Raw genomic sequence first — 22243 nt, 5'->3', positions numbered from 1 at the left:
TAGGAAAAAAGAAGTTTCTTTATGGGAAGATGCTTTTAGCAAAGCTCTGGGATCAGAGTGCAAGGAGCGGTGGCTCTTCCTGCACTTTTGCCTGGTGTTGTACCTTGGTGGGTGCTGTCCTTGGAAAGCCTGAATGGGAATCCAGGCTTTCAGCTCCTCTGCCTCTGGTCACAACGTAGGGGCTGCATTGTTCCAGGAATATGGGGGTATGACTTTAGGATGCTGGTTGCTCCAGCTGCATTTTCCAACAGTCTCAGAGTTTCATGAATTGTTGTAAGACCTTTAAATCATCCAGCATGATGGATGTGCGAATTAAAAGGTTTAAGCTTGCCCTTCACTTGGGCTGTAACTTGCCAAAAATAAATCTTGGGGCGGGGGGGGGGGGGGTGGTGAGGGTGGGAAAGGAGAGGGGGAGCACTACTCTGAAAACCCAAGTTTGGGTTAGCGCACTGCTTTTTTTTTCTTCTTGGCATTGGCTCTCAAGAAAATATTTTATGGAGGCAAAAGCACTATAAAATGATTTGGCTGGAAGCTGAATGAAAAAGAAAACAGTATATAGGCTGTAATTCCTGCAAGTCTGAATTCCAGGCGAGGCTTACAATGGAGACTCAGTTTAAGTTGTGGGCGATGGGCAGCAGTGTATGAATTAAGATGACTTCATGGATGTATATTATTGCAATGGACCTGAGAAGTTGGTGGAGTTCCGGAAAAGATCTGAAGTGGGCAGGAGAAGACAAAAAGATTCTTGTCTCTGATGTGAGCTGAATATCGGCTGCTTTACTGGCTGACCCTGTTTAAATTTGGTTTGCAATTGTCTTGCTTGTACACTTATCGCCCCTGGAAAGTGAAGTGCTGTTGGCTGTTGTTGTGTGAAGAAGTGACAGAAAATTAACAGTGGTAATTTCAGGACATCATTATTTTTCCTATGGAAAGGTCTTTTTAATATAACTTTGATAGGATCATATTGGCAATTGGGTTATTTGAACACTTTTTAGAGCTGGGTGGAAAAACCCATCCTGTAAGCGTGTGGAGAGAGGATTCTAGTTATTTAAAATTATCTAGAAAGAGAGGTTAAAAGCCAGGGCCAAACCCATGAAAAATGTCATTCATTCATGTGCTGATTTAAAAGAGGGGAAGTGAAGAAGAAGTCATTGCTGTGAAAACATAGACAAAATTCTGATGTTTAAATCCTGCTTTAGACCTCCTTAAGGTTGAAAGCATTTTCAATAGTGAAGGAGATAGATGGAGGGTCAAACTTGCGAGCAGAGATGAGACACTCTCCAGAACTTTGAAACTTTATTTTGTGCTGACAAATATCTCCAGTTGTTAAGTGTTTACATTGGGATAATTTCAAAATCTTGGAAAAATGTGCCGGGACTTTAATGTGCCTGCAGAGTTTTTCTGAACGCCTCATATAAGGGCTTTGGCTGCTGGAGATGTGTAAACGTTACCTGTTACAGTTGCTCAGGTTTTATAGGCAGCCCTTCAGCCAAATCTCAGCCTGAGGTCATGAGGCTCTTCTCTGGAGGAAGAAGGGCTCTTTGTTTTGGTCAAACAGCATTTAATATCTGTATCCTGATTGCAGATTAGATGTGTGTGGCCCAAAGTGTGCCAGCACCTCCTGACTGGAGGCATCAGAAGTTAAATAGGTGCTTGCTGGCTGGCAATCAAGTGAGGAAGGTGTCGGAGGAGGCTCTCTGGGAAAGTGATGGTCCTTTTCTACTCATTTTAGGCAGAACTAGGTTATGCTGGAGTTAGGATGTTAATTTGGAGCTGACTGATGCTGTGCCCATGCTTGGGGAAGGGCTGTGCCGTGGTGCATCTGCACAAGGGGGCAGAGTTAAGTTGCCCACGCGCTCGAGCTTTGATATTTCCTGACAGTTGAATGCTCAGCTGCAATCTTGCATTAAACGTTACGTTGTATTATTTTTACATCTTTATTTAGGTGACACCTTTTAAGGCAAAGGGTCCTGCAGGAGTGACCAACTGGGTTTATGTGGCAGGTTTTTTTTTCCCACCTCCCAGCAAAAAGGGGCGTTTTTCCGGGGTCGGATCTGTGCCTGCTGGCTCTGTCCCACCAATGTATCTCATCACCCATGTAGAGGACGCTGTAAAAAAGGGAGTATCTTAGCAAACCAAGATAAACTCTTAAGAAAGAGGCAATACCGTTGAAATATCCAGGCAAAGCAGAGAGCAGGTCTGGTTCTAGAGGTCCAGGTGGTAGAACTGTCTGTGTTTGAAGGGATGAGGGGTGAGATAACTCTGGTTGTGTTTGAACCAATGCTTTTGGGGCTGAAACTGAAAGACTTTGACAAAGGGCTTGTCTACACCTGCAAGTGCACTGGAATAACCCTTCCCAAAAATTTAGTCTGGAATAAATCTCTCAGTGGCCAATCTTATTCCAGGCTAAGGATCTCCTGGAGGGAGCCTGTACCAAAAAAGTCTTCCTCAGGAGCTATTTTGGTAGATATCCAAGCCCCTTCTTTCCCTTGCGGCTGAAGACTAGAACGCTTGTGTGCTCAAAATGCACTCTTGGATAACAAAACCTGTGTGCTGTGGTTTTCTAAGAGGGACTGTGCCTTCCAGCTGACAGCCAAGCCGTGCGGCGGCCGCTTCAGCCCGGTTCCCAGCCGCAACGGATAATGTCTGCTCTGAGCCTGGCGTAACAGTGCAGGTCCAGCAGCTCATCTCTTACGTTATTCCATTCCTGTTCTCTCCAAGCAGCCCCATACTGGGCATAAAAGTTCTCAGTGTCCTGCCCTGGCTCTCCTCTGTGAGGATTAATGCCATCTTGGGTCACTAACCCTTAGTGACTATGTCCTGCAGCAATGTAGCTCCTGCCACGCCACACCTCCGGTTGGACACAGGTAATACAATCTGATATTTTCCTGCCTATGTCATCTCAGTGACAGACAATGAAATATTTGTTCCAAATCTGTCAAGTTGCCATCATATTCGTGTTGGTGACCGTATATGGTAACGTTGGGATGTGCCTGGCTTGGCCCTGTGGCTTAAGCAAGATTTTGTATGGTATGTTTAGAAGTTTTTGGTAAGAGCAGTAACCACCCTCCTGTTAGCAAGTAAACTGATATTCTGCTGGAAACTAATTAGTTTGGATGTTGATTTCATTTTCGGTGCGTTGCGTAGGGAGGGGAAGAACGGGACCTTAATTGCTTTCTGTTCTGACACTTCTCTGTGCAACCTTGGCTTGCAAACCTGCTTGGTGTCTGCTTTACGTGGAATTTGCTGATTGGGCTGCCTCAAAATTCAATGGTTTTGTGCAGAAATAATGTTATGTGCCATTTTGTTTTCTCTTAATATTGAAGAAAAGGGAATAGGATGCTAGAGGTGTTTTTTATTTCTTGGAAGTTGAGTTCTTCGTTCTGTTGAACAGAATTCCCAGTCTGTAACTTTAGGGTATATAAGAGTGAACTTTGGGGTTTATAAGAGTGCTTCAGTAAGGACAGAAAAGATAAATAATGGTAATGTGAGAGAGATGGTTGTTGGCTTCTGTTTTACGCCGTTATTTTTGTTGAGTGGTTGTTAGCAGATATAATGATTAGGTGATTTCTCGCTTGTGAAAGAGAAGCATGTTCTGATCTAACAGCCCGATTCAGATTTTATGGAACTCACAGCTCATCTTCTGGTAAAGTTTGGGGCATTTTTTGGATCGTGCTCTTGGGGAACTTGCTGATGAATAATCTGTCAGCATGACTTGTACCTAGAGTCAACATGACGATCTAAGAAAATCCTGGTTATTTTTTTAAACGCCGGTTCCTCCCTTCTTCTGAGGCTGTCGGCCGCTCTAAATTGTGGCTGAGTTTAAACATAAAATTCAGTGTGCGTCATACTGGAAAATTAGGGTTGATTTTAGTTGTTTTTAATTAGGAATATTACAAAACTCAGCAAATTGCTCAAATACATCTAGATTTTCCTTTAAGTTTTTATAACTCTGTTTTCCAAGTCCATATGTTTCTTTGACATTCTTTAAAAGACGCAAGCAGCAAATCAAAATACGTCTTTTCTGGGATGAAATTGCACACAGCAAAGGCTGGACTCCAAAGCCTGAGTCTTAGCCACAGAAGATACTTCCATATGCCATGAGGTGGTGCTTGAGATATTAAAGGAAAGTGGTATTTTCAGGAAAAGAATATCATTCAAAATCGAAAAAGAAGCAACGCTTGCTAGCAAGTAGGAACCCTCTTTTCAAGATTTGGGACCATTGGTGCTAATTTATCAACTAAAGCTGAAGTTTGTCATTTGGCATGAATTGGCTGATAGAGCTGACCTTTTCCAATATCCCCTCTGATAATTCCTTTTTGAGTGTCTGTATCACCATGAGCATCGCTGATATAGCGCTGGGTGCAGAACACTTGTCATGGAATAGTGTGAGTGCAGTAGAGCCTGGCTATGCATTTTTGGATTAATTACTTGAAGAGAGAAAAATTTCTACTGAAATAGGAAAATAATAATGCAGAGGTCTTCTTTTGCCTAGGTTGAATTAAAAAAAAACCCCAACAACCTTTAGTCATAGCTTTATTTATTCAGTGAGATTAGAATAGGTGCAGCTGATTTTCCGAAGACGTGAAGCTCCTACTTGCGTCTGCAGTGACTTGTAAAACCATGCTGCCTAAAGGATCTGTGCAAATGTATCCCAGCATTACAGGAGTCGGTGGAAATGCTCTTTTCCCACTTTCCTTTCATTAACCTGCTCATTTTGTCTTGTTTCAAGTAATTTGTCTTTCATCTGACCTCTTCCTGTGTTTTCTGGTGGGCTGCTCAAGCTAAAATGCATTTGATCTTGTTTGGAAAATTTAATTTGGATTTCTATTTCTTATCTTGTTCTCTAATAATAATGCCTCCATACTTATTTAGCTGTGTTCACCTGTTCTAGTCCTTTGCAACAAGGGGAAACGTTTTTCATCATATAAGGGACTTCTTGAGAGTGGAGCTGGTGTGAATATAGAAATTGCAAAGACCTCTGCCTGATGCAAGTCTGTTCACTCTGCTGCTCTTTCATAGCAACTGTGGTACTATGGTAAAAGACAAGTATTTCCAAAAGCAAGCTTGATTAATCTGATCGTGCTGTCCTGATGTCGTATGAGATAGGCAGATGCAGCCCATGCCAGTTGTAACAGGTTAGGACCTGATTCAGAGCCTGTGAGTGTTGGTGCAGTGACTCCTACTCACTCCCATAGGCTTTGGATCCATCCCTGAGGGATGACTTACCCCGATTATCTGTGATATCCACCTTATGTGTGAGAGCAGAGGAGATGTGGGCTAGGTGTGACACTTGCCTGCATGACTGGACAGCTTGGACGCACTTTTTTATTATAGAAAAGCACATTTTGCTGCTACTGACTGCCAGCTCTGGCTGGTGGGTGGAGCGTGCGCTGCCAGGGGTGAAAACAATTTGGAAATTCGCTGCTTAAACTTTGGGTTGCCACAGAGAGGTTTGTCCCCAAAGACAGAGAGCCGTTCTGCAGGCAGTGTTCTGGGTTTGGAGGGGCTGAAGACTGGCCTGAATGTTATTTAATAAGTTAATGTATGCTGTTTGTTGCCAAATCCATTCCCATCTCTGATTTTTATTTTTTTCCCTCCCCCTTCCCAGTCAAATAGACCTGGGCTGTGTGGAGTTTGGTTGGTTGCTCTGATATCTCAGTGTCCCTTTTGTATCACAGCAGAAACATAGCATCCTGCAGTGCTGTGAGGAACCTGACGTTGTTATTTCATCCCAACCACTCCAATTTTCATGAAGAAGTTTAGCCAATAACTCCAGGCTACTTCTTCCATTAAGTGTTCGAACTTAACTTTGAGCTTCACTAAAGAAAAAAGAAAAATGTAAATTGGGAACAGAGGCTCCTTGGAGCAGGTTAATGTTTCTCAGGATGGCTGCACCTCTATGCTCAGCTTTTCTACAAGTGGTTTCCAGCTAGATGGGACACAAAAGAATTTCTCCTCATATGTGGTAAATTTATTTCATGAGAGATTCACATAATCATAGGTATCCTATCAAGTGAGTAATGCAAGAGGTGTCATACCCTAGGTGCCACTTGGGTGGGTATTTTAAGAGCCATCAGTATTTGTGCCTCTCAGATAAAAACACAGGAACAGCAGACAAATAGGGAAATGTGGACTTACTTTGTGCAGTAGGCATTTTTTAAAATTCATATTCTCCTTGATGGGGTTGCTCCACACACCCCCTGAACTGATGACCTTAAGAGTTAGGTACTAGTGTGCAGTGGCACAACAGCTCTGTGGTAACTTTGGGCTTATTAGTTCTACCCAGGATACTTGGAGAGGGAAAAAGCTGGAGGGGAATGTGGAGGGAAATGCGTTAGCAATCCTCCAAGAGAAAATTCAGTCCAGATTAGTTAGTGTACCCCTGCTCTTGAGGCTTGCTAGTGCCTGGGAGAGGATCTCCAGCAGGCAGTGTATGACTCTGAAGAGGATGTTGGGATGCAGCTTTTCCAAGCCTGTGCTGTAGTTCTCACTTCTCCCGTGTCCTCCCAGGTGCCCCCATGTACAGGTGTGAGACTTGATTGGCTTTTGACCAATATGTGACTCTGAGTAAAAGCCTTGTAACGTAAAAAGGGTGCTTTCATTGTGCTAGCTACTATTTTACTATTGTTTTGTATTTTAATTTGTAATTTAAAGGATTTTAATCTCCTTTTTTTTAGACAGAAGTGAATGGGGCAAGGCCAAATCAACCACAAAGGAGGGAAAAGGGAAAGCTGTTCAGACTCACCAGCCTCTCAAAGCTGCACAAGCCAGAGTACTGGAGTTAGGCTGCTGCAGATGCTCGAGCATTGTGAACAGGTTTCTTTCCCTCCTCCTTCCTCTCTGATAGGTTTGTGTGAGCTGGAGTAACAGAGGAAGTTATTTTTCTCCATAGTTGTTCTCAGATCTGTTAACACAGATCTGTAACTTCTGGTTAAGCAATGGGAAGTGCCAGATGAGCTACAGGTGTATGAACTATGTGTCAAGGATGGAAGGGTTAATGAGTAACAGGATGAACCTCTGAACACTGTGGAATATCTCCCCAGGGATACTCCAGACTCTGTGGAAGGAAGGATGCTTGTTTGTCATTGACCAAGTCAGTGTTAAACTGGTGGCTGTAACTCCTGCAGGGTGTGGATACTCTTCAGAGGGAGGGTGCTGTGAGCCACCTTGCTCACCTTCTGGGTGAATCTAAATCTTCCCTGTTCTTCTGCAGACTAACACAACATTTTGGTGGCAATAACAGTGTCTCTTTATCCAGATGAGTAATACTGGGAAGCATTTAATGTATTTTTGGGCAGTTTGAAATGGAAAAACTGGGGAGGAGTTGACAGCTCCTCCAGCATATGGAGATCAGGCTCCATGCTCTGAGAAGTCATTTCATATTTTGATGTTCAAGGTTGGATTACAAAAGTGTTAGTCCCTTTAGGTTCAGTGAGTTGTGGCTGAGTAGGTGTGAATAAGATTTAAATATATAATCCTACCAGAGAGCAGAAACTGGAGCGTCGTAAGACCGGGCTGAGTTTCAGTTCTGTGCAGGGTGGCACCACGCCATGGGAGGGTTCGTCATGATCTGCAATAGTTAATATAAAACTAGAATAACAGATCAGAGCTGATGAGTATCTTTCCTCCTCCTGCTATTCCCAACCAATCAGAAATGCAGTGTTGCCAGGGCTAATTTCATTAAGGGCTATTGAGAGTGAAACTTTCAACTTAATCATGGCCAGGATGGTAAACAGGTGTTTACTTTGCCTTGTTTGATTGACAAGGAATCATAAACCTGTTAGGGAGATATTTGCATATGCAGGGATCTGGCTTTGGACAGTTGATTGCTAATTGCTGGATTTGTGTTCTGAAGGTGTTTGCCACTGCTCTGAGCACACAGCTGTTGTTTCTGGGATACAAAGAGGTACAAAGTAGTAGAGGCTGGTGAGAGCATTTTGCTCAGGAGCTGCAGAAGCCATAAGGTAGGGATGGGTCAGTATTTTGTCCAGACCAGAGCAAAGTCCTGCTTGTATTCCTGAGGCAGAATGCTTTTGCTGATTTCCTGCTTGCTCAAACGGGAGTAGACCAGAGGATTCCTGTTGGGAGGAAGATTGTAGATTCACAGGGTTGGGAATCTGTCCCTTGCTTTACCATCAATACCAAAGAAGAAAGGTACTGCAAGGTGCTGCTTGAAAGTAATCATAGCAATAGACCTGCATATTAATAATAATTATGACTATTTATTGAAAGTTTCCTGTGCATTAAAAAGAATAAATATAAAAAAGTGCTGTTCAGTGTAGGCAGTGTTCCTCTTCTAGATACTGTCAGGAGAAAAAGCTCGTCTTTCTGAAGGCCACAGACTAAGTGGAGTTCCAGGCTTATTTTTCTTTTATCCTAGAAAATCCAATAAATCCAGTAAATTCTTTCAGTGTGGTCTTCCAAGAGTTTTTCAACTTGTTCTGACTCACAGATTATTTGAGTGCCATTACAGACTAGGGGTCAAGCAAGTTAATTCCCAGAACAGTATGCTGCCCTGTTTTCAAACTGTGCTAATCAGGGTTTTGAGTCAAAGCATGGCAGTTTGCTTAGTGAAATTATTTTCCTGTTAGAAAATTACGCATAGGCTCTGACTATTCGTGTTGGCTTTGGTCACCGGAGCACTCACATCACATGCAGTGCAAAGCCCCCAGGGATGCAGTTGCTGTGGATCAGGGCACTGGTGGGAGCTTATTTCCCATTTCACAAGATTGAACTCGTAAAACGGGCTGAAACCTTATGAAAGCAAAGAAAGAAATTGTTGCTGTTCCATTTCCACCTCCAGCAGGACAGAGGGAGGGCTGTGTGGAGCCCATCTGAGCTGTAACATGAATGTCCTTCCCCAGAGGAGACATTTGGTGGAGTTACTTGGTTACCTCTCCCCCTTACCTTTTTGTAATGGACTCCTGTTTACTTTTTCCTCCTCCTTTCCCGAAGCTTATTAGCACTGTTTAGGCAGAGGAAATGAATTAACATAATTTTCTGTTGTTTGGAACGAGACACATTCCCTGCATGTGTGTGTACACACGCTGGCATTCGCCCTCCCAGCACTGTGCAGAGGAGCATGTTTACAGAGTCTGGCTCCATTTAGGGAGAACAATACCCTGATTACAGAGGGCAGCCTTTTCTTTCCACAAACCAGAAGGAACCCTTTGCTTCAAGCAGCTACTGCCCCTTGAAGGTGTGGGCATTGTGAGCCACTGGAAAGGGGGAATAAATCTGTTGTGGACACAAACCGGCAGCATTGTTCTCTGTGGAAGTTGGTTTAGGGGTGGGGGTGAGGAATGGTGTTGGGATAAACCAAATGCCAAGTGTAAGATCTACCAGTGTGCAGGGAGGTGTCGTGAGTTCCAATTTAATTTCCAAATAGCAGCTGTGAGACTTCACGGGGAATTGTTTGGTGCTGCTCAAGCTGGGGAGGCTGGGTGGGAAGAAAATGGTAACTGAGTCTCAGAGTGGTTTTGAAAGGGCTGAGTTGGGTTGAAAGGTGCTGTAATGTGTGAAATGCCGGTCATTTCTAATTGCGGTCATGCACCTGTGCCTGGTAGATAATGCTGGAGCCATGTCATATGGAGCATTTGCTTCACGTGATGTTGAGAAAGGTCAAGCACTTGGTTTCTTTCCTGCTAAGTTGGGTCATTAGAAGCACAAATAGGACCCCCCTTCCTTTGCCTGACTGCAGCCGCTCAGCTCCTGGCAGTAAATCCTTCTCAGGTGTGATTTCATGGCAGCTGAAGATAACTGAACTTGACCCCATCACTGGCTTGTCCTTGTCCTCCTTTGCTCCCAGCCTGGTAAGTCCCTTGTGCCAGGGGGAAAGCTCTTCTGACCTTGCTGGGGGTGTTTTTGGGAGGAAACTTGGGCCGGAAGCCAACCTGGAAAAAAATGTGATGGTTTAAATTCTTAGAGGAGCATGGGCTGAGCTTGTGGAATATTGCAGTGTCTCCACAGGCAGCGAGCCCTTTCTTCCATTCCCACTTATGGCAGGAAGGCTCAGTACTTTGAAGGACTGGATATTTATGGGAACATTTATAAAATGACTCTTTAGGAATCTGAAATGCATCAAGGTCCATAGGGCAAAACGTAACATAGCCTGGGGGCAGCGAATGTGAAGACTGAAAAAAATCATATTTGGCTCTTGGTTCAGCTCAGTTAGGGGTAGTGCATGGCTGACCCTTTTGCACTGGGAGATTTTTCTGTTTGTCTCAATGATCCCTTGAAATCTGGAGTACTTTATAGGGAAATGGGTGACATCTTCCTTTCTCTGTCTCTGCCTTTGGCTTCTGAGGGAGAAGGAACATTTTGGGGAGACGGAATATGGCAAGTTAATTCTGTCAGCGTTTGCTGGCCCTCCTATGGCATTGCTTGTTGCAAGGAAGGAGCTGCTCCATGAGAAGCACAGCTGGCAGCGAAGGTGGCTGCAACCAGTGCTACTGGTGACCACGTGTTCCCTCCGGTCCAGGCACAGTGTGTATCCACCCTGGAGTCAAGGTGAATGTGGTATGTCACCCAGAAGTTTCTCCTCAAGCTTGCCTTTGTCTCTACAGAACTTCTGACCACTGACACCATTTCAGCAGGTTGCAAAAATAAGGCAGAGAAAACAACTCGGGCAAAATACTCCCTGTGGGTGAAAATATTTTTCCAGGGAGAGTAACAGCCAGCAGGCTAAACAGGTAACGCTGCAGGGCTGCATCAACAGCGCTTTTAGGGGTTTTTGGAAGGGGCTGTTTATGTTGGCCTGTGAGATGTGGTGCAGGAGTTCTGTCCAGGGATGATTGACGCATGTCTAACCTTTTGAAACATGACCCAGCACCCTGGAAAATGTGGCTTTTGCTTCTTGAGCCAGTTTTTTGTAAAGAGGGGAAGATTCTGGTACATGTACCAGTATCCATATAAAGGCTGCTGGGGTTGCTCTGCCTTGGAGCACTAAACTCCAGTACAGATGTGAAAATCAGAACCTGGTACTCAGTAATTATACCTATTGAAATAAAAAGATTTTTTTTTTTTTTTCCTTAAATATGCTTTAAAATCTGCCAAACCTTCTCATACCTGGGCAGTGCAAGGGGGACAAGCACAGGTTCCCCTGCTGGCTCATGGACTGCAAGAAGGACAACAGGAACAGGGCAGTAAGTACCACTCCAGGGTCCGTCCCTGCACCTGTGATGGCTTTAAGCTGAGAGTGTGAGGGTGTGTGGTGATCTGGGGAAAATGTGAATCTTAGCAACAGTCCCTGATTGAAAATATCTGGGAAACACTGAGCCGGGAGGTTGAAAATACATCTCTGGGGTTTCTTTCTCCAGAAGGAAAAACAGCATCAAACTTTCACCGAGGCAAATGTTTAAAAGAATAAAAGGGAACAACTTAGTTATCAGATACTAACTGAAATAACAGCAGCGAGGAATAACCCTGAATGAATTTTAATGACATTTTGGTTTGAGTCTTTTTGTTTGTGTACTTACAGGCACTTTCCCTTTTACCTCTGCAAGGGCAAGGCAGATACTATAAAGTGCAAAATAACCCAAAACTGCAAACCCAGTAACTCTTGTCTGAGTGAGATGAAAAATGCTTTAAAGTAATTCAACAGGTTTTCTGCTGTAATTAGCCCAGTGTTAAAACTGAGTCAGGGCCTTCTGTCTGTGGCATGTGTTGGAGGGTATTTACAAGATAGATGTTAAGGCAGAGCTTGGGGAGGACTGCAACATCTGAAATACTTAATATTGCTCTTGGAGAGCAGGTCAGCAAATGAGCAGCGGTTTTGGTTGGTATGATGAACACAGCATAAGGCAAAGTTGTTATTATAGCTGGTGTGATTTTATTTTATTTTATTTTTTTTTAGATTGGGGTTAGTGCCTGGAAGTCCTCATTGTACCAAAGCCCTGTCATTGTGGCAAGGGCTGTCAAACCCAGAATGAGCAGCAGACAGCTACAGTGTTAAATGCAAGTTACGAACAGCTCTTTGCATAGAGACTTTGTTTTACTCTGACAAAGGGCCCCTCCAAAACCAGACCCATTGGTCAGCTGAGTTTTATTTCCTGTGTACCCCTCAGAAAGGTGAGATCCCATATTTGCTGGCTGCACCCTGTACAAAGCAGATGTTGCCCTGATAAGGATTTCTTGCTGCTGCTACAGTACAGACCCACCAGGGCAGTAATTCTGTGCTCAAACCTTGTGTCAGTGCCCGAGGTGAAACAGATGCAAACATTTGTTCATGCACAGGCTGGAACCTTGCACTGAACACCCACCATGGTTCATGTGCATGAATTGCAAGTCCAGTTGTCCCCTCTGTGCTGGGTACAAGGCATCATTGACTTCAGGGAGAGGTAGGCATTACACCATGCCTTTTTTTTAATGGAAAAAACCATCAAAAGTCCTGGAATGAAAGGAAAAAATTACACAGGTTATTCAAGCATTATTACTATTATTATCATCCTCGTCATCATCAAAGTGTCTTCATCTCTGCTACCAACAAGGACTGACTGCTCCCAAGTGTTGCTCTACATCCTGCTGGAGCCCACCATGAGTTTCCTCCTTCTAGAGAGGTGGAAAGAACAACCAGCCTAAAATCTGGGAGAAGGAAAGAGAGTTGAGAGAGGCAGATTTTCACACAGTTACAGAAAAAGAGATCTTCCAAAAGATTCCATTTTCCTTGCAAAGGCTTGTGGTGGTTGTTGAAAGGGCACTTCAGTGGAAAAGGGCCAAGCAGCCCTAGGCAGAACCAACACCCTCAATTGAGAAAGATTTTTCAAACAGCAGTACTGTTAAGAAGTAATTAAAGTCAAATAAAACACGAAAAATAGTGTATGACACATCTATTTGAATTCATCCCAGTTTGGATCCACTGAAACCCATGTAGCACAACACTGGAGGCACACAAGGGGAGGTCCAAAACCAAGGATTTCAATGCACTTTTGCAGCTACAGAAGTCTCTGTTCCCAGACACCATTTTTCCAAGTGTTTAGGTGCATACTTACTTCAAGCACTTGGAGATTGCGAGTATTCAAAGAAATACTTGCTGAGGACCTTCCACACTTGCAGTTTCCTTTGCTTTGTTGCTCTGCCTTCCCTGCAGTGTTACCTAGGGCAAAACTTGAAAACAAAATAAAGAAAAAGGGTCATTTTGGGGGCCCAGCTGTGTCACTTCAGGTTTTGATAGCTGTTGAGGAAGATTTGTGAGGACTCTCTGGGGGAGAAAGGGTCAGGTCAGAGGTAGAAAGCCACTCACCCTCTATCAGAGTGGCTTATAATGCCAGGGCAGCTCCCCAGGGAATGTCTGTCTGTCTGTCTGCCCTTCCCTCTGGGGTTGACAAGAGGCTGATGGCCTTCCTGCAGCTGTTCCCTCTGTCACATTACAAATGAGACTCTGAAAAGCAGCCCTTGGCCTTGAAACAGCTCTTCTCTTGCTAACTTGTTCTACCCATCAATTAATGCCAAGCAAAGGTGTTTTATAACTATTTTATAACTTTTTCAAGAGCAGGACCTTCACGCCTTTGCAAAGGGAAAGTCCAACTCCTGTGTGAGGTGGCTGCCAAAGTGCACAGTGAGGTACGTGTGAGAGCAAACAGAACTTTTGCTTTTCGTGAAAGAGGCACTCCTTAACATCCAAATTCTTCCATGGAGACTTCATCCAAAAAGAGCATCTTTGTTATAAGTGAAGATGGGGACAGAACATCTTTATCCTTCCCCATCAGGACAGTGGCACTTAAGACAGCATCAGTCACAATCAGAAGACCTTCGTCCATTTCTGATGAGCTTGAAAACCTGGTACTAAGAGCTGGTGGCTTTGCCTGGACTCTAACCTAACTCCATTCCATTCTCATTCCTAATGTGAGCAAGCAGCATTTTCAAGCCATTGTTCACCCCTGTAGCTCTTGGACTGTGCAGTGGGTGTGAAACGTGCGGAGTGAATTATGAACAAATAATTAAAAATCTCACATGGCAGCGTGTTTCCTGAGAGGGAGCAGCAAGACGACAGTGGGGCTTTCAGGCCGTCTCTTACCCACTCACCCTCTCCTCTTGTACCAACTTCCAGCAATTCGGCTGTGTGTTTTTTTAGGAACTAACTTCCACCCTAAGACTACTGAATTTTTTCTTAAATGCCGGGTTCTGTCAGAGCTGATAAGGCAGCAGCCAGCCTGCAAAGATAACACAAGGTATCAAGCAAGGCTTCTTGGGTTTGTCTTTATTTGGACTTTTTAGCAAGCATTTGACAGACGCTGAGAGCTGTCTGGAGACTTTGGGTTTAGTGGATCCCCCCTGCTTTTCTCTTCATCTTTGGTACCAAAATGCTTTTAGGTTGATTTGGAAGGAAAAAAAAAAAACAAAACCAAAAAGATCTGATGGAGCTGGGGAATTATTGGTGTTTACTGAAGGGAGTGGGAAAGGTGGGCAAAGGGAGCTGGATACTGAGGGTGGCTCTGGAATCTGTTGTTTTGATGTTTCCACTTGGAAAATATTCCCCCCAAACAGGGTTTAGAGGGGCTGAGGAGCAATACAGAGTCACTCTAAATGCCTGATCACTGGCAGGAATGTGTTGAGGTGTATGAAAACCTGTGATTAATTGTCTTTTCAACTTCCCCCTGACTCCCACTCCCCTTTTCTTGCAGAGTTGTCCCTGTTTGGGCTGCTGGCTTTTGTTAACCTCTGAGGGAGTGTTTATGCTTGGCTTATGTTAACCAGAAGGGAAAATTTTCCAGTCAGAAATTGATCTATCTGCTGATGCTAATTACTTTGTAATAGGGAGTTTCGTAAGCAAAGCAGATGTGGATAGGAAGCACAGCCCATGCCCTTACACAGAGATGTCTTCTGTCAACCTTAGATTCAGAGATTAGGGTCCATGTTTAGCCCAGGTGAGCCCTTAGTGAAGTAAGGTGTTCCCCCCGTGCTCATCTCTTTGTAATGACCCTGTGTGTCCCCAGTTTTGTAGAGTTATAGACTGGTTTGGGTGGGAAGACTCATTAAAAATCATCTTGTTCAAACCCCCTGCTATGGGCAGGGACACCTTCCACTAGGTTGCCCCCTCAACTTGGCCTTGAACACTTTAAGAGGTGGGGCAACGTGTTCCAGTGCTTCACTTCCCTCACAGGAAAGAATTTCTTCCTAATACCTTGCCCTCTGTGTGATGCAACTCTGTGGATGGTTGTACCGTGGGCCAGATTAGATAGATCTGGCTGGAAATCCTATTAAAAAAAAAAGGAAAGACTAAAAGTCGTGGCATAGCCCTATAGCACTGGATTTGACATATCTGGCTGTTGCTTGTGGCACCCCTCAGGTGGTTTGTACCAAGCAGGCTGTTACCTACTGATATTTAATATTCATTGTTTTGTCAGTGGTGTTTCACCATGGCTGGAATTACAACGCCAAACTAAGTCCCCTTTTCAAATTTCAATGCAATTTGTGGGCTTCACAGCATAACTAAGCTTCACAGCACTGCTTGGAGGAACATATTTTATGCCTACAGTATTGTACAGGCAACCTCATAGAGAGGGTCAGGAGCGGTATGGGAACACTGTTATTGTTTCACGCTTCTGCCCAGAAAATCTTGCTTACTCTTTAATGTAACCTGTCGCATATGAAATTAATTTCCAACATGCATTTGCTTACAAAATAGTGTTCTTCACACCAGAAATCTATAGCAGTAGAAGAAACCACTGCCAGATGTCTATATTTATAGAAAACTGGTATGTTCTGACTGGCGATGACAGAATATTTCAGTGTATTTATGAACTGCTCGTGTTTTTAGAAATATTGAAATCCAGTCAATATCAGTAGAATCTTGCTTTTCTTATTTTAACCAGCTGAACATGTTTCTTTAGTAGATACAGTACTAAAAAACTAGGAAAAAAGCTTTCCCTACCCCTTTGTCGTCACTGGTTTGTTTGTTTTGTTTTGTTTTGCTTTGTTTTTTTTCCCAGCGTCACAGACCTCATTTTAAAGGGACATCTCTGGCTTTAAACAAACATTACTGGAATCTCATGCAACTTTGACTATATACTTCTACATCAGGCATTTTTACTTGGGAGATAACTGCTCATGAAGCCGAAAGAACAATTTTCACTCTAACAGTAGGTCGTGCAACATTTTTCAGTTTTCAGAGCAAGGTGTCTTTTTTTGCTTAGATGGCCCTCTTTTGGGTTGTTAGCATGCGAAGGGTCTCACATTTGAATTGCAACCCTTTGAATGTTAAATTTGGATCAAGACAGAGGTGTTGGAGGGTGCAGAAACCCTGGCATGGCTGGTGGCTAGAGTGAAGCCCATCAGAAAGAGTGTCCTCCAGACAGTTCAGTTGTTTTCCAGACCATCTGTAAACAGCTCAGTTGAGACACTCAGTGCCTCAGGGTCAAGGGTTTTGCTTATATTCCTGACATGGGCACTGGAGGGTTTTTGGAACTAAAATTCGCAGAGATCTCCACAGATCGGAAGGTGCTGTTGGAAGCCAGGGCTGCATACCTGGCAGTAAATAAAAATGGAAGGGATTTAGATAGGTGCCTTTACATATTAGGGTAACAAATGAGGAGCTGTACAGAAATGTAAGCAAGAAGGGCTCCTTGTGGGATTTACCACTGGAACACAATTGCTAATCTGTGCTATCTACAAATCAAATTAATTGGGTTTGCTCAGGCTGTTGCTCACACAATTGCTGAGCACAGTAGCTTGAAGGCAATGAGGGTTTGGTCTCCCAATCTCTGCTGTGTATTTGTTTTTTTTGCAGCAAATGCCTTTGATATATGTAAGTTATATTTCCGTACATTACAAATGATAGATTCCTCCCCCATATCCTGTGACAGCCTTCCCTGGAGACAGACAGTCTGTGTTGTTTTAGTGAGATGGAGAAAGATTAACGGGAAAGGTTTTGCTAGTGTTTGCAAAGACTTTTAGCGAAAGGGAAAGGTTTGGATAGAGGATTTAGGGAGAATGAAGAAGCGTTTCTGAAAACTCCTGCCTGCCCGCAGGGCTCCCCTCGCTGCCTCCCCTCTCATGCTGCCTTCTGCCTGTAAGGAACATTGGGACAGTCCAGAGGACCCCAGGGGCTTGGCTCCCTCCCTGTGTTCCTGCTCAGGTAGAGCTAATCCCGTTGCGTCTGCAGGTCTGTAGAATATTTTCCGATCCAGCTGTGCTGGTGCATTGAGTCTGTGGGTGTGCAGGGAGCCTCCACACCACTGGGGGGTGTGAGAAGGTGGGTACAAGTGGAGAAGGTGCTCCGGGGGACCCCTTGGTCCTCTCCATGGGGCTCACCCCACCAGACATGGGAGTGCTGTTCTGCAGCCTGAAGCCAAGGGAGAAGTGTTCAGCTCAGATGAAATAATTTATGCATCAAAATAATTTATGCCCTCAAAGCTGATGGGGGTGTTGGTAAGTGTGGCATTGAGCTAGTATTGACCATCTCTCTGCAGACTGTAATGGGATTTCGGCATCTCAATTTAGATGAGCCTGAGAGCTGAGTCCTGGCCATATTTCAGTTCCTGGGATAGCTAGTGGTGATGCTGCCATAGTCACTGCTCATATGTATCTGCATGCAGTGCCAGCCTTTAAAGCCTACAGGTAAATCACAGGCAAGTCCCCACTGAGCTTTTTTCCCCCCACTGAGTTTTTAGAGCTGGAGAGGCTCTGTTTCACTCCACAGCTACTTAACATCCTCAGCCACTCTTACCCAGAGTCCCCACTCCTCCCTGGCAGGTGTGCCTGAGGACACATCGCAGTTAAACATCCAAGGACGTTCCTATGATATGTTTTGGTCACTGTCAGCAAAGTAGCTGAGTTGGGAAGCTTCACACACAGGCTCCTTGCTCCTATGTGTATAATATTAGATGCATTTAAGGGAAGAGGTGGTTTTTCTTCCTCCTGGTGATCAATTTATACCCCAGAGTGGGAAGGATTAATAGCCCTTGGGGCTTTCTCATCACCATGCAGGAATTAGCATCTCAGGCAGGAGGGGCTCAGAGGTCTGACCTGCAACCTTGTGTGGTGTTTTCATTGTGAAGCACAGACAGGATGTACAGTAAATTAGGTTCAGGCAGTTCTGCTTGCTGAAAACAACATCATTTCACAGTGACCCTGAAAACAACTTTTTTTTTTTTAGAGTCCTAGCAGAGGGATTGTAGCTGGATCCAGGAGGAGGAGGAGTTGTGGGTGGTGATCAGGAGCTGGAAGCAAAACTTTCCTCTCTGAGTTTGTGCTGCAAATCCTGCCCTTGCTGACAAGGCTGGTGACGCACACGGAGGACTTGGTGGCCTTCACCATGGCCTGATACAGGGCTGATAGAGCAGCTCCTGCTTCATGTGAACTGGAAAAGATGGACACGATTGCCTGGAGTCCCACTGTCACAAAAGAGAGCATCCAATCTTGGCAGCAGTTGGAAAAAGCCACCAACAAAAAATCTCCGTGGAGAGTCCCAATGGTCCCTTTGACAGTGGGAGTGAGAGAAGCTCGTCCAGCCCCTGCTATGCTGCAGAGCAGGATTTATTTATCCCACTCTTTACCTGTGTGGGATTGAGATGCATCATGCCCTAGAAGCACCTTTTCCTTCTGTAAAGAGAGATGAGGGACCCCTCAGGTGCCTCTGCTCTGTGTGTCTGAAGTTAGAGGTGAAGAAGACCTTATGGGATCTGGTTTTGAGCACGTTCTGGTGTAAATCAGGAATGGCTTCTTCGAAGTGGAAAAGGAAAGGCTAATTTAAAGCCAATATATGTGAATTTACCCTCAGGCTTCAGTGAGAGTTAGAAGGATTACTATGTGAGCCAGCCCATTTCCGTACACAGGCAAAACTTTTCCTTATGGCATGAAATTCAGCTCATTGCAGAAGGCCCAGGTACCACCAAAGCCCTCTCTGAAGGGCTTGAAAGGGAGGCGTAATGTCTGTAGACATTGTGTTGCCTGTCTGTCTGCACAGGGAGAGGTGTCATAGTAAATGAATCCATTACCCAGGATTGTTGATATAGCACCTTTCTTCTACCTCTGAAAGAAGCTTCCTTTTAGGTCTTTTAAATCTGTGTTATCTTCACCTCCCTTGGTGTAATTGGGGGATTTGGGGATTAGAGGATGGAGCCAACGTCACTGCTGCTTTTCTGCATTTTTGGAATGTGAGGGAAGAGGCTGGGGGTGGAATGGTTCTCGAATGTGCAGTTTATTGGTGTGTCTTTGTTAGAGTTTTATGGCTTTGTTAAAAGACGTTGAGCTATATGATTTATTAGCACTGCCAGAGAGTGCATTAATGATTATTTCACATTCCGTGAGATCCTAGTGGGTCCTGCCCATGGGAAGGTCAGAACGAAGGGGCATTTGACATAGTACTGCTTTACTTACAATAACAACTGATAACGAGCCTAGAAAATAAGTAAGTTCCTTTGACTTCAGGGTGCATTATCTTGCAGCAGATATCAACACAGCCTTCCAGAGAGAACTGTTGACCCTTTGCTGCGTGTTGTCAGATCCTTAAGAAGTGCCATGACAAAACCTGCATGCACATAATGCACTTGGAAGTGCTTTCACTCGCTTAGGAACAGGCACTGCAGCATTAGCAATTACTCCTGGCAGATGCAGTACTCTCTGCTAACCATGCGGGATCGTGGAGTTTGGTTGGGAATGAGCAGAAAAAGGGCTTGTTAACATTTGCATTTCTTTTTCAGGGGTATTCTCTAGTAAAAGGTCAACCTGGCCTATTTGGTGCCTTCCAGAGCTAAAGGGCCAGTCCTCGATCTGGATCTGGTTAGTCTCAAATTCATACCTGATCCATTGACTATTTCTGGTGCATGTTCAGAGTTCTCTGAAAAACGTGGGTGTTTTTTGGCTGCAACTTCTGCATTGCACAGCAGCTGAAGCTTTAAGAAAATCAGTGATTATTACAACTCTGTTTCTGTTAATTAAAAAAAAAAAAAAATTGGTTAGCAGAGAACTCCATTTTGGGTGATGGCCATCCAGCAGTGTAGACCAGTTCCGTTGTGGATTTGGTAAGGCTGTCTCAGAGCGACAGCTGTCTGTGGGTCAGCCTTGCCCTTCCAGCATCTGTACTGGTGGAGATAAGACAGCAATCACCCCCTCTGCTCTCCCTGCTTCCAAAGCCGATTTTACAATGTTTTTTTAATTTTTCACAGGCTACTGCTGGCCAAGCGGAGACATTCCTTGTCTGTTATTCATGGGCAGAAATGCTTGATTAGGGCTCCTCTTCCTGGAAACATCAGTGAAGTTGATGCCCTGGATCCTCTTCCACAGATAAGATTAAGAGCATGGAAGTCGGCACGCTCCTGGCAGTGGTTTTTACTGGCTCAGAGTGGTAATTGTAGAGGGGGTATTCTGGACAATGAGAAATTTTTCAAAAGTTTCCCTGTATCATTTGTCAAGCACTGTTCACTGGTGGGTTCTGGGGGCAGAGAAGTCCCCTAACTGACATGGATTTTTCTTTTTTCCACGTTGTTTCTTTGGCTGGCAGTGGCTCTCAGGGTTGCTGCTGCAAAGGGAATGAGTCACTCGTTTGTTTGAAGCAGTGAAGAAAGGTTCTGCGTGTTCCCATTGATATTAAACACGAAGCTGTGATGTTGGTGGTTTCCTTTTTTCTTGCTTTCAGTGTATTTGGTTTTCATATCAGGGAGGTCAGGAATTCTTGTTTGCTGCCTCTGAGGAGGGAGGTTTCGGGTAGTGTTCAGCCCTTTCTGGCTGCCCATCCCAAGCTGCTGTCATCGAAGCACAGAGGAGCCTGTCAGCTGGGGATATTTTCAGTTGCTGTGTTTGTGGGGAACCTGCCTGAGCTTTCAGCCTCGTGGATCTATTTTACTTCACTTGTTTTTATTAAAGTCAGTGACCAGTGCAACCCTGGAAGGCAGCCAGGCTTTATTTCATGGCATTACAATTTGAAGGATGCGAGGATCAGTGTGTCCCATTAGAATAGCTGGTCTGTCTTGCCTGGCACAGAGCTGGGAGCTTCATCTGCTGGGTCTCTTATGGGGGCACAAACCTGTGTTTGATTAAATCCCTTCTAGCAGCTCTCTATATGATTATTTCCCTGCAGGCAAGTGAAGGATAGAGGTGACACTCATATCTGGTAGTCTTCTCTCAATAAGCAGGAAACCTAAATTCCCAATTTTTTTTGTAACAAATTCCCACTGACTTTACCCCAGTGAGTTTTTCCTCTTTAGGGTGCCTTGCTCAGCAAAATGCTGAAGTAATTCCCCTGGTGTAGGAGGAGTGGTCCATGTGAAAGTTGCTTTTCCTGCCCCATGGTGATGTAACAGACTGCATCCTCCTCTCACTCCCCACAGGTAAATTTTCTTCAGAGTAGTCACCTGGGGACACATGTGTGCATATTTAAAATAAGATACAAACCCCAGCCAGTGTCTTGTAAGCACTTCTGTTGGCTGCTGGTTCTGTTAAAAGCTGGAACAGCAGATTTCACTCTCCAAGTAAAATTGGTTCCCAGAGGGGCACAGCTCCACCTGACATCAGCAGCACCCCATGGTTCCCCCATTGTTTTACTTTTGCTGTGTCTGTAATTAAAAAAGCAAAACCATCCCATCCTCACCCCCACAGAGACCATATGTGGAAGTGACTCTCTGTGCTTGATGCAAATGCAGAAAATGTGTCTGAAAATAGATTGCAAGTGATGTAAAAGTTGTGCTCGTCAAAGGAGAGTGCCAACCCAGTTTGCCCTCATGGTTCTGGAAGGGATTTTGTCTTGTGCAGAATGTGTTTCCCCCTCATGCCCCTCCTCTCCCCTGGAGCTGTAAGTCCCCTTTTGTTAGGCCACTGTCGTGGAGCTAAATCCTGGAAACGTAATTTATTCAAAGTGTTCCGCACACATGTAAATGGGCAAAACTTATTGACAGCTGAGTTAAAGTATCTCTTTCTTCTGCGTAACAAGGCACTTTTGCTGGATCTTTCAGCCGCTGGCTTTGTTCCTCAGGCGGGTGAAAAGAGCTTGCAAGGGGGGAGAAACAGGCACACAGGGAGAATGCCTCGGGTGTGTGTTGTGTGTCTGCACACTCACAGATTTGTGTGGGGGCAGCGTGGCAGCACCTCTCCCCATGGAAGGTGTAGGGTGGCACACAAAACTTGGCATATTCTTGATATAAGAAGACACTGTCTGCGTCCCTGGTCCTTTGAAAGGCTCCAAGTGGCCGTATGTCCACCTTTAACTGTGGGAAATGACAGTCCCTAAAAGGATCTTGGTATTTGTCTATTAAATTCCAAGCACACAGCAAATTCAGCTGAACTTTCTGCTGCTTAAGCACTACTC

At 44.5% G+C, this 22243-nt stretch overlaps 1 protein-coding gene and 1 long non-coding RNA gene across 7 annotated transcripts in view; both read left to right on the top strand.

The window, feature by feature from the left end:
- Positions 1-22243, top strand: part of FGFRL1 (fibroblast growth factor receptor like 1) — a 171166-nt gene that overhangs the window by 5027 nt on the left and 143896 nt on the right. The window lies entirely within an intron of this gene.
- On the top strand, positions 9642-20547 carry LOC138110043 (uncharacterized). Its single transcript, XR_011150774.1, has 4 exons — positions 9642-9815; positions 18098-18826; positions 19644-19722; positions 20109-20547. It is a non-coding gene; the product is annotated as an uncharacterized lncRNA (long non-coding RNA).

This window comes from Aphelocoma coerulescens, chromosome 4 (assembly GCF_041296385.1).
Source record: "Aphelocoma coerulescens isolate FSJ_1873_10779 chromosome 4, UR_Acoe_1.0, whole genome shotgun sequence".
In the NCBI taxonomy this organism is placed as follows: Eukaryota; Metazoa; Chordata; class Aves; order Passeriformes; family Corvidae; genus Aphelocoma; species Aphelocoma coerulescens.
Note: the sequence above shows the minus strand (reverse complement) of the source record. Positions and strands in the feature narration are given on the sequence as shown.